Below are 14,386 nucleotides of genomic sequence, written 5' to 3'. Positions count from 1 at the left end.
CATGTGTTCCTGTCTCCCTATATAAGTCTGTCCTACCTGATGTATGTACATGCTCTTGAAAGAGGGATTAATCCCGAAACGTGTCGAGCTGAAATAATAAAGACTTCCACTTCATCCTGGAGCACTGTTATCATCTCTTTGGGGACAAGGAAGCTTCTGGTAAATCTTGCAAGGTGATCTCGGTGGGGGAGGTGGAGGTATAGGTGTCTTGAGCTTTATCCTATACCCTCCTCCCCAGTGAAGTAAGTGTGACACTCTGTTATCATGTAGCAGAGATACCATCTATTATTATTTACATATTGAAAATCGGAGTCCATTTATTGGATGATTTAGAGTCTGGAAGTGGCGGCTGCATGAGTAGCACAATGACAGAGTCTGAAGGTGACAGCATCCTCAGGAGGCAACTGATTGGCACAATGAAAGAGTCTGGAGGTGGCGGCAGCATGAAGAGGCTATAGAGTGACACAATGACAAAGTCTGAAGGTGGCGGCAGCCTCAGGAGGCCACAGAGTGGCACAATTACAGAGTCTAGAGGTGGTGACAGCATGAGGAGACCACAGAGTGGCCTAATGACACAGTCTGGAGGTGGCAGCCACATGTGAAGACCACAGAGTGGCACAATTACAGAGTCTAGAGGTGGTGGCAGCATGAGGAGGCCACCAAGTGGCACAATGACAGAGTCTGGAGGTGGTGACAGCATCAGGAGGTCACAGAATGGCACAATGACAGAGTGTGGAGGTGGCAGCAGCATGAGGAGGCCACAGAGTGGCACAATGACAGAGTCATGTTTACGTCCTCCTCTCCTTTGTCGCTTGTATTTCTCTGTTGCGAACCCTTCCTTTGTCCAAAAAAAGGATAGCCATCATGGAGGTCCTCAGATGATTCTGTTACTGTGGTGCCCGTCTCTGTTCTTCTATTCTGTCGTCTGTATCTAGGTTTAGATTTACTGGGGGGGTTGTTTTTGTTTTCCACCAGACAGCTTTTTATATACTTCTCCTTTTGTATAGTCATCCATATCTCGAAACCATTTCTGGCGTTTGGTAGTTTCAATATTCATACAGTATTTCCCGAGGTCTGCTGTTATTCGTTCAAGCATCAAGGACAATTCGGTTTAGGATAAGAGTGGACTAAGATGTGCTTCAAGGTTCTCAATACGTTTTCCACAATTTTCATTTGTAAAAAGTCCATGTTTAATAACATAATATCCATATAATATCGATTAGATATCATCTCAAACTTAGAAAAATCTTTGTTGTTAGGTAGAAGTATTGGTCTTAGGTGGGACCTCAGACCCCTAGGGTCTATAATATTCTCGTAATGTGGAGAGGTGGAGTTCATGTGAAATTAATGATTTCTTTTCAATTTTATAAACGGAGCCTAAAGACCCCATAGACTATAATGGGGTCTGTTCGGTGCATGGAATGGACCTACTATAGTCTATGGGGTCTTTAGGCTCCGTAACGCTCAGTTAGGTCTCAGTTATCTGCAGAATCTGTCCTTTCCGTTCTCCTGCTCCTCAACAGAGCCGGAAAACGGAAAGGAGAAACAGTGATGTGAACGAGGCCTTAATTACACTATGGGGAATATTATAAGGTCACTGCTTCCAGTGTCAACCGGAACGCCTTAAACATTATAATACAGGGAGGAGGAACAAATCAATGTCCACTCCTCCCAATCATTATACCCCCATCCATGTATACTGTTAGGGTAGGGGTAGGGTTCATGCATGCTTAACATAGGAACACCAGACCCATTTACAGGACTGGTGTCCCTATTCGGGACAAGGAAGAAAAAACACCTCAGTGTCGCCCTCCCCAGTGCCCTCATGTCCCGAAAAACTGCATCTCCACCCATGTCATAAGATAATGTTTTACACCACTCCATAATAATAACCCAGCATTCTACTGGGACAATAATTCTTCATTTAGGGAATCAAGACAGCCGTAATCCTGTCTGAGGATAATTTAAGAGGGGAGAAAACAAAAGAGGAATGAACAAACAAATACATCATGTAAGGATAGGCGCACATGAAGTCTTCATGCCGGGTAAAGTCCTCAAAGACATGACAATTATTTCCATCCAGATATCCTGAAATATAAAGAAATACTATATAAGTAAAGAGCACTAGTACTAACTCATACACAGGTTTAAGACACCCTCCCACAGACAAGAGATTAGACAACCCTAAACATTCAATCCGTTTTAATGAATTCAACTGAAAAATCCAAAATAATTCACGTCGCTTCAGTAAAATCGACCTGTCACGGCATTGCAACCTGGTCAATAATCCTGAAGCGTAAATCCTTCTCCGTATGTTTAACTTCAGTAAAATGTTTAAATACCGGTAGGTCCAGTTATTTCTCCCTGATTGTGTATCTATGCTGATTCAATCTAGTTTTAACATCCCATGTCGTCTCCCCCACATAGAGGAGACGGCATGGGCATTCCAACACATATACGACATAGGCAGAATTACAAGTTAGATATTGTTTGATCCAATATTCCTCACTCGTCAATGGATGTGTGAAAATGGCCACCTTGAGCATCAGGGGACAATTCACACATCCATGGCAGGGATAACACCCTGTTTAATGTGCCCCAAAATATGTATGAAATGGGATTTTTCTTGTGCCCACATCTGCACACACCAATTGATCTTTGATGTTACGTGTGCGGCGGCACGACATGAGGGGAGGGTTAGTCAACTCTGGAATTTGTTTAAAATTACTACCCAATGTGGGCCAATGTCTCCATAGAATGTGACTGATTTTTGTACTTAAAGGTGAGAATTGTGTGACAAATTGGATACGCTCCATATCCCTTGTATGTGTCCTTTCCTTATTTAAAAGGGAAGTTCTAGAGATGGTCTGTACCTTCGAAATATGTGATTGTACAAGTTTCCTAGGGTAATCAGTGGTTTCTGCTGTAGCAGGCCAAGTTTAAATCTATCCATAATAGGGTATATTACATTGAAGGTGCAAATTCAAGTGCTGATAGGGTCATCCTCAAGAACTTCACACGCTACCATGCATCTTCAAGTGTAATTCTGTCCGTAAAGGGATACCTGTCATCCAGGGCCTAAATACTAGGCCTACAATTTATATTCAGCTAAGTCTGTGGTTACTGCTGTGGCTGGTCAAGTTATTTAGTGTCCGTCAAAGCACAGTTTTTGTTCTAGGTTGAAATTCAATTCAGAAAATACCAATTCCCTAAATCAGTGGTTTCTGCTGTAGCAGGCCAAGTTTAAATCAATCCATAAAAGGGTATATTACATTGAAGGTGCTGATAGGGTCATCCTCAATAACTTCACAGGATGCCGTGCATCTCCAAGTGTAATTCTGTCCGTAAAAGGGATACCTGTCATCCAGAGCCTAAATACTAGGCCTACAATTTATATTCAGCTAAATCTGTGGTTACTGCTGTGCCTGTATTAGTGTAATACGGTACCTAAATAGAGAGCCAGATAGTGTTAGGTGCCTGTAAAAAAAGACCTAAATTTGAATTCAATACATTGGGCCAAATAATTTTTTTCTTATTGTGGTGAACTGTAACAATGAGGAAAACATCTAGTAAGGGACGCGGACATGGTCGTGGTGGTGTGAGTGGACCCTCTGGTGCTGGGAGAGGACGTAGCTGCTCTGCCACAGCCACACGTCCTAGTGTACCAACTACCTCAGGTCCCAGTAGATGCCAGAATTTACAGCGATATTTGGTGGGGCCCAATGCCGTTCTATGGATGGTAAGGCCTGAGCAGGTACAGGCATTAGTCAATTCGGTGGTCGACAGTGGATCCAGCACATTCACATTATCTCCCACCCAGTCTTCTGCAGAAATCGCACAGATGGCGCCTGAAAACCAAGCCCATCAGTCTGTCACATCACCCCCATGCATATCAGGGAAACTGTCTGAGCCTCAACTTATGCAGCAGTCTCTTATGCTGTTTGAAGACTCTGCTGGCAGGCTTTCCCAAGGGCATCCACCTAGCCCTTCCCCAGCGGTGGAAGACATAGAATGCACTGACGCACAACCACTTATGTTTTCTGATGATGAGGACATGGGAATACCACCTCAGCACGTCTCTGATGATGATGAAACACAGGTGCCAACTGCTATGTCACATGGAATGAAGGTCGTGCCACTGACTTTCAGAGTTCGGAGGAAGAGGCAGTGGTGAGACCGAGCCAACAGCGTAGCAAAAGAGGGAGCAATGGGCAAAAGCAGAACACCCGCTGCCAAGAGAGTTTGCCTGCTACTGGCCACCGCCACCTGGGACCAAGCACCCCAAAGGCAGCTTCAAGGAGTTCCCTGGCGTGGCAGTTCTTCAAACAATGTGCTGACGACAAGACCCGAGTGGTTTGCACGCTGTGCCATCAGAGCCTGAAGCAAGGCATTAACGTTCTGAACCTTAGCACAACCTGCATGACCAGGCATCTGCATGCAAAGCATGAACTGCAGTGGAGTAAACACCATTAAAACAAGGAACTCACTCAGGCTCCCCTGCTACCTTTTCTGCTGCTGCCTCGGCCTCTTCCTCCGCCTCTGGAGGAACGTTGGCACCTGCCGCCCAGCAAACAGAGGATGTACCACCAACACCACCACCTCCGTCACCAAGCATCTCCACCATGTCACACGGCAGCGTTCAACTCTCCATCTCAGAAAAATTTGAGAGAAAGCGTAAATTCCCACCTAGCCACCCTCGATCCCTGGCCCTGAATGCCAGCATTTCTAAACTACTGGCCTATGAAATGCTGTCATTCAGGCTGGTGGACACAGACAGCTTCAAACAGCTCATGTCGCTTGCTGTCCCACAGTATGTTGTTCCCAGCCGCCACTACTTCTCCAAGAGAGCCGTGCCTTCCCTGCACAACCAAGTATCCGATAAAATCAAGTATGCACTGCGCAACGCCATCTGTGGCAAGGTCCACCTAACCACAGATACGTGGACCAGTAAGCACGGCCAGGGACGCTATATCTCCCTAACTGCACACTGGGTAAATGTAGTGGCGGCTGGGCCCCAGCGGAGAGCTCTTTGGCGCACGTCCTTCCGCCGCCAAGGATCGCAGGGCAACATTCTTTGCCTGATGTAGCCTCCTCCTCCTACTCGGCTTCCTCCTCCTCTTCTTCCACCTGCTCATCCAGTCAGCCACACACCTTCACCACCAACTTCAGCAAAGCCCGGGGTAAACGTCAGCAGGCCATTCTGAAACTCATATGTTTGGGGGACAGGCCCCACACCGCGCAGGAGTTGTGGCGGGGTATTGAACAACAGACCGACGAGTGGTTGCTGCCGGTGAGCCTCAAGCCCGGCCTGGTGGTGTGCGATAATGGGCGAAATCTCGTCGCAGCTCTGGGACTAGCCGGTTTGATGCACATCCCTTGCCTGGCGCATGTGCTGAATTTGGTGGTGCAGAAGTTCATTCACAACTACCCTGACCTGTCAGAGCTGCTGCATAAAGTGCGGGCCGATAGTGCGTGCTTTCCGGCGTTCACATCCTGCCGCTGCTCGCCTGTCTGCGCTACAGCGTAACTTCGGCCTTCCCGCTCACCGCCTCATATGCGACGTGCCCACCAGCTGGAACTCCACCACGCACATGCTGGACAGACTGTGCGAGCATCAGCAGGCCATAGTGGAGTTTCATCTGCAGCACGCACGGGTCAGTCGCTCTGCGGAACAGCACCACTTCACCACCAATGACTGGGCCTCCATGCGAGACCTGTGTGCCCCGTTTCGAGTACTCCACCAACATGGCCAGTGGCGATGTCGCCGTTATCAGCATTACAATACCACTTCTATGTCTCCTTGAGAAAACAGTTCCAGTGGTGGTTGACAAGAATCCTGATTCTCTGCAATGTTACCTCTCTCCTCTGTCTGGGTGCCGGGGCCTAAATATCTGACAGTGGCCTGTTCCAGTGGTGGGTGACATGAAGCCTGATTCTCTGCAATGGGAACTCTTTTTTATTATAAAATTACAAAACGTTACATAAATAATTTCAAGTACAGACATACAAAACTTAAACATAGACAGCATTCCAGCTGCCCCAGCCACATTCACACACACATTCATACCTACACATAAAACTACAAACCTACAATCTACAATAAATAACCTACAATAAATAACCTAAAATAAATAAAACTTACCCAGCCGGTTCGGCCGAAATAACCTAACCCAAAGAAATTGAAATAAAACAAATAAAACACAGAATAAAATCAAACTCAAACGAAAATATGGCTACTTCGCCGTAACTCAACTCCAGGCAACTTGCCCCTAAGCAAAAAAAATAATATTTTTTTTTATTATATATTTTTTTTATTATTATTATTATTATTATTATTTTTTTTTTTTTATATATATATATAAACAACACTACAAACTACAAACTTACCCTAAAATAACCTGTCCCTAGCCATTCCCTATCCTAAACTAAAACTAAAACCCCCAGGACTGACCTCCGCCTCATGTCCTCTGCATGTCCGCATAGTCCGAGGCCAGCCCTACCTCCACCACCCACATCCAGCCCTCGCCCCATGTCCTCCCATGTCCGCGTAGTCCAGGACTGGATGTAGGCCTCCCCACACTTTGTAAGTGTCCCCCCCCCTCACCCTAACCCACCCAACCTAACTAACTAACCCCCGCTTACCCTATCCTTCAACATAATATACACAATATATACAATATACCATACAATAAACATTACTATAACCACACATAACCACTCCCGAAGGACCAAGTTCAGCCTTTGCAAGCCTTTCAAAAACCATACACTTTATCCAAAAACAAAAATCTAGGGTGAGAGTATCAGCCTACCACCAGGAAGAGTACTACTAGGCTATGGTACACTAAAAGCAAAACCTCTCCAGAGGAGAGAGGCCCTGCTGGTACCCAGTCTTTCGTACTCGAGAGAACGTACCTTCACCAGGTCTCCCAGAATGTTCCTACACACCTCATCCACTGGGAGGACTTTCTGCCTTGTTGAAACTAAACACCGTGCGTTCCACGTGTAGTACCTAACCACTATGCTAACTAAAAAACATGTGCACAGGTTCCTTCTGCCCAGGTCTCTGAGCACTCCATAGGCCCACTCCGCATAGGAGAGGCTGGCTAGCCTAGGCCAGCCAATGGAAGCTCCCACCCGTTTGTACACCTCTGTATTAAAGGGACACTGGAGCAGGAAGTGCTCCATACTTTCCAGTATGGAGCCGCACTCCTCCCGGGGACAACCCCTTTCATCAGAGTTCCTGTACTTCAGATTGTCCCTTACATACAGCCTCCCGTGAAAGCAGCGCCAAGCCAAGTCCCAAAACTTCAAAGGGATCCTTGCAGAATTTAGCAACTGTAACCCCTTGTCTAGATCCCGGCTTGGGCAATCCTTGAGGGCCAGGGGCTTCTGGAAGTGGGACAACAAGACCCTCTCGTCAAGGGACCTCCTTGACAGAGTCCTGATTTCCCCTACCTCCAAACCCCACCGGCGGATTACCTTCAGAATCGGGGTGACGTAAGCCGGAAGATATCCGTGAGGCGTACGCAAGTCCTTCACTTGCCCTCCTGTCTCCCATTCCTGGAAGAAAGGCCGAAACCACCCCCGGCAGGAGACTACCCACGGAGAAGCCCTCTCCATCCAGAGGTTCGGCAGATTTACTTTAACAAATGTGTTTACAAGAAACACCACGGGGTTGACCATAGATAACCCCCCTAATCTCCTCGTGCGGTAAGTCACCTCCCTCTTGATCAGGTTCAGTCTATTCCCCCATAAGAGCTGGAAGAACAGACTGTATACCCGAGTCCAGAGAGGCTCTGGCAAGATACACACACTGCCCAAATAGATAAGCAGAGGGAGCAGGAAAGCCTTGATCAGGTGCACCCTTTCCCTGAGGGTCAAAGACCAGCCCTTCCACTGGTCGACCTTCTGAGCGGCGATCTTAAGCCTGTCGTCCCTATTTTGAGTGGGATAATCCCCATGACCGAAATGGATGCCTAGGACTTTGGCTGACGACTGGGGCCCTGGGAGGGTGTCCGGGAGATCAAAAGCTGGATCACCCCCTCCCAGCCAGAGACTCTCACACTTATCCCGGTTGATCATGGACCCGGATGCTTCCGAGTAGCGATCCACCTCAGACATCACATATTCCGCCTCCCCTTTCGAGGACACGAAAATGGTGACATCGTCGGCGTACGCTACTGACCTCAGAGTGGCTTCTGGCGCCGCCGGATCCATCCCGACTCTCGCCAATGGTCCACGATTGACCCTCTTAAGAAAGGGATCAATCGCGAACACGTATAAAAGCGGGCTCAAAGGACAACCCTGGCGAACGCCAGACCCAACCTCAAAAGGGCAGCCAGACCAACCGTTCACAAGCGGGAAACTCTCCGCCCCCGCATACAAGATCTTTAACCAATCGACAAACCCCCCCGGCAGGCCATACTTCAGAAGGACCGACCAGAGGTACTCATGGTTCACCCGATCAAATGCCTTTGCTTGATCTAAGGACAGCATGTACCCCCTCCAGTGGCCTGCTCTACTCTGTTCCACTGCCTCTCGGACACCGAGCACAGCACTAAAAGTGCTGCGGCCTGGAACCGAGCAATGCTGAGCCACCGAAAGGAGTTGAGGCGCAAATTTCACCAGCCTGTTAAACAGTATCTTGGCCAGAATCTTTCTGTCCGTATTGAGAAGTGCTATGGGACGCCAGTTCTCAATACGGCTCGGATCTTTACCCTTTGATAGGAGGATCAGGGCTGACCTCCTCATTGACTGAGGCAGAGTGCCCGAGGATAGACACTCATTGAATACCTCAGTCAAGAGGGGACATAAAGAGTCCTTAAAGGTCTTATAAAACTCGGATGTTAAGCCATCCGGGCCTGGCGACTTCTTCAGAGCTAACCCTTCCACCGCCAGGATAACTTCCTCCTTCCTGATCTCTTCTACCAAAACGCCAAAAGAGAGGTGAGCTTCTGACTCAGGGGTGATTTCAGCCAGGAAAGCCGACATCTTGTCCCGATCCAGATCCCTCTTTCCCAAGAGGCACGAGTAAAAGGATCTGACGACTTCCAGGATCCCTGATCTGGACCTGTTCAGAGATCCCGTACTATCAACCAGTCCTGTTATTAACTTACTCTTCACCGACATCTTACAGTTTCTGTAGGGGTCGGGCGAGCGGTACTTCCCGAAGTCCCTCTCAAAAACTAAAGATGTGTGCCTATCATACTGGCACCTCTTGAGCAAAGATTTCACCCTGGAGATATCCTCGCGGCTACCTCCAGTCGAGACCAGATCTTCGAGTTTCCTCCTCAGACCCTGATACAGGCGGTACCTGTCCAGGGACCTGAGGCTCGAGAGCTGGCGGAAGAACTTTGCGGCCCGGTCTTTGAATACCTCCCACCACTCTGACTTAGTGTCACAGAGATCCAGCAAAGCTACCTGACTCTGAAGAAAGTCCTCAAAGGATTGTCTTACCTCTGCTTCCCCCAGGACTCCCGCATTCAGCTTCCAGTAACCTCTTCCCATTTGGGGGGATTCTGAAATATTCAGAGAGAACATAATCAGACAGTGGTCAGAGAATTCTACCTCCACAACCCTTAAGGGCGAGAAAGTAGCCTCCTCCTTCAAAAAAAACCTGTCTATTCTAGACCTAATCCTATCTCCTCTATAGAAAGTGAAACCCCCGTGGTCTGGGGTGTGCCTAATGTGGACATCCACCAGACAAGCCTCACTAGCTATGCTATTTAAAGCTATACTATCATAAGCCAGCGGGTTTCTGGTGCCTCCCCTATCTTGGGACCTTATGATGGTGTTAAAGTCCCCACCAAAGACCACTTGCCGGCTTGTAAAAAGGAAAGGCTTGATCCTCATAAAGAGACATTTCCTGTCCCACCTGGACTAGGGCCCATAGATATTGATCAGGCGCAGTTCCTGTCCCCTCATGAGGATATCCAAGATCAAACACCTCCCCATTTTCAGCTCAACCACCCGTCGGCATTCTACCGGTACGGTGAAAAGAACCGCCACTCCGCTATACGACTCAGCCGCAAGAGACCAGAAGGAGGGCCCAGATCTCCACTCCCTCTTCGCCTTGTGGACTTCTGCCAAGTTTGACAGTCTGGTCTTCTGCAAAAATAAAAATCAAAGGCTGTGTAGCGAGCCGCATCAGATTTAACGCTGGCGACATTAATGGTCGCCAGTGTCAGCTGAGTGGGTACCGCCATACTTGGTGTTTAAGCTGAATGTCCTCCTTCCTTCCCGACCCTCTTACCCCTCCCGGGGCTATCCTCTAAGGCGGCGCGTCCTCTTTTGAGAGAGACGGTGGTGTCCATTCCATCTGTCACCACCGCTCCCTCTTGCGTACCGCCCCTGTCTTTCTCAGTTCCAGGAATCAGATTTGCCTCCTCTTCTGGGGACCTTACATCCACACCAGAGAGGGGCACGGGGCCTCCTGGAAGCCCTCCCACCTTCGCCCCTGGTACCCCACTTCTTACCTCCTCCCCAGATGAAGAGGAGGCGGAGGTCTCATCCAAAGTGAGATACCGGTTGGAGAGCTCAAGAGGGGAGCCAGTTACACCTTCCCTGGCTACTTTGGTCGGGCTCTTTTTTTTTGAGAACCGTTTCCGTCTATTGATATTAGACCCAGTCTCACTACCCTCTGCACTTTCGTAGTGTGAAGACTGGGTCTCATCGGCCCGGTCTAGTCTCCTGATCTCCGCACTTAGCTCCCTGTCCTCTAGGGTCTCCGAACTACGGGAGCCCGCCACTTGGGGAGGGGCAGACATCACCCTATTTTGGTGGGGCTCCTTCTGTTCCCTCTCCGCCTGGCGCCTCTCCCTCCGCCTCTGCCGGGACGGACCGCTCTTGGTCTTCACTGACCCCTTAACTCGACTGTCTCCGCCAGCACCCACCTCAGCCGAAGAGACCTCCCGGCCCACTCCTGCGTGAGCTCGGGCCGCATTGACCTCTGAGAGGGGACAGCGACTAAATGGGTGTCCGAGCACACCACACAAGTTGCACCTAATCTCCACACAAGATGCGGCAAGGTGACCTGTCCCTCCACACAACGCGCACTTCTGCACTTGGCAGCTGGCGCTGAAGTGTGAAGGGCTGCCGCACTTGTGACAGAGCTTAGGCTGCCCCCTGTAGAAAATGAGAATCCTATCCCGGCCGATGAAGGCAGAGGATGGAATGTGGGAAACCGTGCTTCCTAGACATTTCAACTTCACATTGAAAGTCCAGGCTCCCGACCAAATGCCAAATTCGTCCAGGTTTTTCGATGGTACACCCTGGACGTCCCCATACCTACTTAGCCACGTCAGAATATCAACGCAAGAAAGCGATTCATTACGGGTCAAAACGGTCACTTTCTTGACGTTGTTCTGCCGGGTTATCGCCTGAGTGAAAAAACCCTTCCAATCCGGTAAGTTCTTCACCAGCTCATACCCGGACCAGAAAAGCTCTAGGCCCTCCGGCCGGGCAAAGCTGATGTCAAACTCCCTGGAACCATAGGGATGTATCAGGGCGAAGATGTCAGCCACCCTGAAACCCATCTCAAGCAGGAGCTCCACCACCCTCTTTCTCGTAGGGCAGGCATCATTGCTTCTCCACTTGAGACAGACTACATTCCGTCTGGTCCCAGGGCCGGTTGTGGGCAGGGACCAGGTGGTCTCGCCCCCCCTTTCCTCTCGGAAAGCTCGCAGGCCGTGCCTGTCTATCCATAAGGATAGGTCCACCTTCTCACCCTCTACTGTCATTGAACTCTCCCCCTTTTTCAGGGCCTCCAGGAGCCGCCGTTGCAAGTCACCAACCGCAAATCCTGGGAATGAGGAAGCCAACGAGGATAGCCCCTCCCCCCCCACGGCCGCAGCCACACTGGCATAACTTCTGCCAGGTGTTGCGGCCGCAGGAGGGGCAACCGAACCGGCCCCCCCCCCCACTACACTAGTACCAGATACCACACCGGACCCCTCCGGAGGGCGGACACCAGGAGCCGCAGCCACCGCTTTCTCAGCGACGGTCCGCTGACCCCCAGCATCCATCCCACCTTTGGGACTAGATGCAGCACCTCCACCAACACCCCTACCACCACCCTGCTCACATGCATCCTTTCTCTCTGCTGGGACAGCTGGTGCAGCAGGTGCAGCAGGTGTCATTTTACCTTTATTTTTTCCTTTATTATTTCCTTTATTATTATCCTTAACATTACTTATTGCCTTATCATTTTTTACTCTACTATGATCCTTGCCACCCTCATTGCCACTGGTCAAGCCCCCCCCTGCTGCCCTTGAGACCTGGGCATTGATCATGACACTCCCCCCCTCCCCAGCACTTAATTCAGCGCTGGAGGAGGCAGAGACAGAGGGGGCGTGTCCAGTGGCAATGTACATGGCCACTTGTTCTGGCGCAATGCACCCTTTCTTAGTGGACCGGAGCGCCGCAGTCACATTCTCCCCGGCAGCTCCGGCCCCCAGCTCTTCAAAACGCAGGCGCTTACCGCCTGCACCTGCACTCCCAGCTTCGGGAGCGCGTCCAGAAGCACGGCCGGGCACCCCCCCAGCCACGCCCGCATGCGCGCCAATAGGAGGATGCCCGGACGCACCTCCAGACACACCCCCGGCCACACCTCCTGCTTCATTCACCGCCGTCTCCCTTGATCCCCGCCGCACGTTGGCAGCTGCAGGCGGGGACCCAGAACTATCACCGCCGCGGGTAGGAGGGACGGTGACCTCATCATCACACCGCCCCAGCACCACCCCACATACCTGAACGGCAGGCAGGGAGGTAGCCAGAGCGATGGACGGAGCGGCTGGCAGAGTGGTGGGCGGGGCCTCCCGATGTTTTTGCCCGCCCCCTCCACTTTCAACAGATGACTGCCGGATCCCGCTCTCTGCTGGCACCTCCTCCCTGCCTCCGCATGCAGGGACGGCGTCCGGCGCCATTTTGGGCTGCACAATCTCCCCGCTCCTCTGCTCAGGCACCACCTCAGATGCCGAGCCAGGGAGTTTAGCGGGATACACGCCTGGTGAAGACTTTTCAGCCTCCACCAAGCGTGTATAGACATAACGTGTCTGGATGTTTTTTTTTTCCTTCTTGCTCTTCCTCTTTTTCTTGCCACTGCTCTCGTCCTCGTCCAGCAGGTCTTCTCCGAATGCAAAACCCCGAAATTCCACCGCGGGCGACTCCAACATCCGGATCTCTCTTAGCAGACCACCATGCTCATCGCTGCCCTCCATAGCTGATGCCTCATCCGAAGATGGCAATGCTGGTAAGCACAATTGTTCTTGCTCTGGCGGAATGCCACTGTATGCCTCCGTTACTGGGGTTACCGGGAGGGCCGGTTCAGACTGCGAGGTTTGGGGACCTGCCTGGGATGCCAGAGATTTGGAGTTTTCCAACTCCTCCACCTCGCTCTCCACACCCCCGCACGGCTCCCCTCTCCTCGCAGCCTCCATCTCCCTAAATCGATCCCCGTTTAATAGTTTTTCTCTGAAGGGCCCACTGCCCTCCAGCAACTGGTCCTGCCGCTTCAGGGAGGCCTCCAGGTCCTCTTTCAGGACCCTAATTTTTTCTCTGAGGGGGGGCCTCTTTGAATTAGAGGAGATAGTGGACCTGGCCCTCGTCTCCTTCAGATCCTTTCTTACGGCTTTGAGGTGCCGTCCCAGCTCATCGTATTCTCGCAGGTGGGCAGCTATACGAGAGCTGTAGGTGAGGGTACTCTCTCCCTCCCACCGAGACCCCCAACCTACCTGGGACGACACCTCTCGGCTTCCTGCTAGTAGTCTTTTTCCTCCTGATGTCCTCGGGTCCTCAGGGGGGACTTGGCTACCACAGCGTCCAGATGTTTTCACCCCCTCGCCGCCATCGCTCAGAGTCGGTCGCCGCCCGTCCATACTCCCCTCCGACCCACGCCGGGGAGCAGGGGCACCCTTCCGGGAGCTCATGGCCACAGGACCCCACCAGCTCCCTAGGGAGAGGCAGGGCCTGGGCTGGGGGAAAAGGTGTCACACTCCCCCGCAAGCCTGGAACTCCTCCTGGGGAGCAGATGGTAGGAAACTCCCCGGAGAGGCCTGTGCTGTGGAGGTTCAGGAGCTGCAGCAGACACACCCTTTCACCTCAGCTGCAGACACCAGACACACCCAAGCCTGAATCTCTGCTATGGGACCTCTCTCCTCTGTCTGGGTGCCGGGGCCTAAATATCTGACAGTGGCCTGTTCCAGTGGTTGGTGACATGAAGCCTGATTCTCTGCAATGGGACCTCTCTCCGCTGTCTGGGTGCCGGGGCCTAAATATCTGACAGTGGCCTGTTCCAGTGGTGGGTGACATGAAGCCTGATTCTCTGCTATGGGACCTCTCTCCTCTGTCTGGGTGCGGGGGCCTAAATATCTGACAGTGGCCTGTTCCA

The sequence above is a fragment of the Bufo bufo genome, chromosome 3, assembly GCF_905171765.1.
Source record: "Bufo bufo chromosome 3, aBufBuf1.1, whole genome shotgun sequence".
Classification (NCBI taxonomy): Eukaryota; Metazoa; Chordata; class Amphibia; order Anura; family Bufonidae; genus Bufo; species Bufo bufo.
Note: the sequence above shows the minus strand (reverse complement) of the source record.